Source organism: Cynara cardunculus (genome assembly GCF_001531365.2).
Source record: "Cynara cardunculus var. scolymus isolate 2C chromosome LG 4, CcrdV1, whole genome shotgun sequence".
Taxonomy (NCBI): domain Eukaryota; kingdom Viridiplantae; phylum Streptophyta; class Magnoliopsida; order Asterales; family Asteraceae; genus Cynara; species Cynara cardunculus.
In genome coordinates, this window is record NC_037531.1 from 18,727,010 (window position 1) to 18,731,029 (window position 4,020).

At 32.5% G+C, this 4,020-nt stretch overlaps 1 pseudogene; it reads left to right on the forward strand.

Moving 5' to 3' along the window:
* Positions 1–3,463: 3,463 nt before the first annotated feature.
* Positions 3,464–4,020, forward strand: part of LOC112510984 — a 2,408-nt pseudogene continuing 1,851 nt past the window's right edge.

The following is a 4,020-nucleotide window of genomic DNA, read 5'->3' on the forward strand; positions in this document are numbered from 1 at the left end:
ATGTCCAATACGGTCCGTTAAAGCCCAATACGGTCTGTTAAAGCCCAATACGGTCTGTTAAAGCCCAATACGATCCATTAAACCCCAATACGATCCATTAAAGCAAATACGATCCATTAAGGCCCAATACGGTCCATTAAAACAAATATGATCCATTAAGGCCCAATACGGTCCGTTAAAGCTCAATACGGTTCGTTAAAGCCCAATACGGTTCGTTAAAGCCCAATACGATTCATTAATATCGAATACGATCCATTAAGGCCCAATACGGTCCGTTAAAACAAATACGATCCATTAATGTCCAATACGGTCCGTTAAGACCCAATACGGTCCGTTAAGGCCCAATACGATCCATTAATGTATTTTAAAATTTAAAAATGATTTTTCTCTATTTTTTAAATTTTCTTTATTTTTAAATTTTTTAAATTTTCCGCCGGATATCCGCCGGAAATATTTAAAATTTTTAATTTTTTTTTCTAAGACTATTTCCGGCTGATATATTCTTTTTAATTTTTTTTAATTTTCCACCGGAAATCCGCCGGAAAAAATAAAAAGATTTTTAAAAAAAAATTTAAATTTTTTCCGGCGAATTTACGACGGATTTTTTTAAATTTTTTTTAAATTTTCCACTGGAAATCCGCCGGAAAAAATTAAAAGATTTTTTAAAATTTTTTTTCTTAAACTTTTTCCGGCAGATTTTTTTTTAATTTTTTCAAAAAATTTCCGCCGGAAAATATTAAAAGGGTTTTTTTTTTTTATTTTTTAAAATTTATGTTTCTAAAACTATTTCCGGCGGATTTATTTTTTTTAATTCTCCGCCGGAAATCAGCCTGAAAAATCTTTTTTAATTTTTTTTCAAATATTAATTAATTTTTAAAGATTAATTAACCCTTAATTAAGAAATCCGCCGGGAATATAACCGGTTTATTTTTCCCGGCGGAAGTCAACAAAAGTTGACTTTTTTAACATCCGCCGGAAAATTTCCGGCCGAAATGCCGCCGAAAATGCCCAGTTTTTTAGTAGTGGTACCACAAAAGGTTCAGATGTTGTATCGCTACCAAATGAAGTAAACAAAAGCACCCCCAATTACGTTATGAATTGTTAGAACCAAAATAAACCCAACAAAAAATTGTGTATCTGATGTTGGAAGGAGAGAGAAAATATTGTGGGCTTGTAACGTTATTTCAACATTATTTGACTTACTCCTTATACTACTACAGGACACTTACCTAGCCAACGCTTATATCTAGCTCAATTGAAATTAACTTTTCTGGTTCATTCCAACATTCTCTATTTCTCCATTTATTACTACAATTTTTGAATATCAAATGGACCGATAAGTTAACAAATATATTGATCAGTCAAAAGCTCAGACAAATAATGTGCATGAAATGATTAATAGGATTTGGTTGTAGTTAATGTAATTAATCACTATATTTTATGGAGGTAAAAAACCATTCTTCTTCAAATCAGAAAAATATAAAATTTAACTTGTCATTATCTCTTCTTTGTCTTTGTCAGTGTCTCTTTTCGTCAACATCATGAAAAAGACGATTTCAGAAGGTCTGGTTCAATTCGGTTGCAGAAGGTTTGATTTCAGAAAGTGTTGGTTCGATTCGGGTGATTGCAAAAGGCAAGTGGGTCTTGTGGTGGGGGAGAAAAAAGTGGAGCAAAATGCAGAGGAGGGATTTCGGGTTTATAGGATGCTCCCAATTTATAAGCGTCCTAATAGATCTAGTTATAGGACTTAGTTTATAAGACCAAAAAACAAAGTCTTTATTATAAGACCAAAAAACAAAGTGTTCTATCTAAAGATGTTGTAATAAGTTTATATGACGCTTTTTGACATCGTAATAAGGTTTTTAGGACACTTTTAATATAAAACGTCCCATTAGCAACTTTATAGGACACTATTTGAAAAACCGTTCTATAAAAAATTGAGTTTATAAGACATTTTCTCAAAAGTGTCCTATAAAGTTGTTAATGTGAAGCTTTATATTAAAAATATCCAAAAAAACTTGTTATGACACACAAAGCGTCATATAAACTCATTACCACGATTTTAGATAGGACGCTTTATATTTTAATCATATAATATAAGTCCTATAAAGCGGTCTATTGGAATGCTTAGAGATTGGAGATGTTTTATAAACCCAATTTTGTTGTAGTGTTTCTAAACGACGATATTGGATAGAAAACAAAACAATATAAAACAATTTACTGAAAATATGTGTTTCAATAAATTTCCTATCATTTTCATTCTTTAAAATGAATCAAATGATCCCTTAATTTCATATGAACAAACTACTAGCAAATTGTATTACGTAAGTACGATGATTCCATCCAAGTAAACTTTGATATTCATTATACTAAGATTAATATTTTGAGCAACTCGTGTCCATACAACAAAGGATTCTTATGAAACACACTATTGAAGTGTGGAATTAAGAAATTCAACGCAAGAACAGTTCTTTTAACTTTATAACATTGACTTTATTCTCGGCTTTTTATACTCTGTATATATGAGGAACACAACGGTTTTCGTTTTTATTTCATGAAGCAATGACGTACCACAAAAAAATAGGGGTTTTAGCAACAACTTTTGTCATCGATAAAGTTGATTTATCATCACAAACAATTTATAGAGACAACATATCATCGCTTTAGCTTCTTGCTGAAATATATCATCGTTAAAGAACCATCGCTGATGCACTTCCAAATCAACAAACAACCCTCCATATCATTTTTTATGCCACAGTTGGATCTACAGTTAGTTTTGTTGGTCTCAAATAACAGGTATTTAAAACTAATTTAATGATCATTTGGATATAGTTTTTTTTAGTAAAGTTCATATTTATATTTTTCTTCATAAATCATCAATACACGTACATTAATTGTTTTTCTATACAACCTTTTTACAAGTAAATCGAAACACTATAACTTTTTTACACATAAATCAAAATATATATGATATGGTAAACAAATATAATGTATAACAAAGCTGAGTTTCGATAAGACATTTATTCGAGAGAATACCTTCATTGTCGTCTATCTTTTTTGATCCGACAAAGTTGATTGCACCCATCTTTATAAAAGATGGACACTTTGACCTTTTGCTATTCCATATCCGGTCATTGACCTAATCGGTTTTCGTGAAATGTATGTGATGTTTTAGAATTTTTCGTGGTGAAATAGACATGTGAAATTTGGTGAAGACATGTGCAACTTCATTTTCTTATGTGAATGTATGTTAAGTTTCAGTACTTTTCAATGAAGATGTATCACATGAAGACAAGTGACAAATAAAAGAAGCAACAAATGGTTTAAGAAAAGGTAGGAATTCTTTAAAAAGCACATACAAACATACACACATAAACACTGCAGCCATCGAAGAAACACCCAAGTTCCAATCCCATCAACAAAGGTCACCCTGCTTTATAACAAAATGCCAAATTATGTAACTATGGCACCACCCGAGTCCACACCAATACTGGAGCTGGAGAAGATGCGGAAGAGAGGGTTTTGGTTCCGGAAATGGGATTCAGCAGACATAACCAACCTTTGTCTGATCATCGTGAAGCATGTGTTGGGTTGTTGTGCGCCATTCGTGTTCGATTGGGGTGCATTTTGGGTGGCTCTTGTGTTGGGTATCTTCACCGGACTCGGTGTTACCCTAGGTTATCATAGACTACTTCTCATCGGAGTTTCAAGATCCCTAAATGGCTCGAGTATTTCATCGTGTATTGTGGTGTTCATGGTGGCCAGGTGGGTTCCGTTAATCATTTTATAACATGGACATACATTTGCAGCATAGCATTTAATCGTGTTTTCTGCTAGCGAATGGTTTATTGGTCATAAGAAGCATCATAAGTATGCTGATACAGAAAAGGACCCTCATACCCCAATGGAAGGTTTCTGGTTCAGTCATATGGGTTGGTTTTGTCACAACCAGTATATTGCTGCAAAGGTGATAAATTTTACCATCTCTATAATATATATATATATATATATATATATATA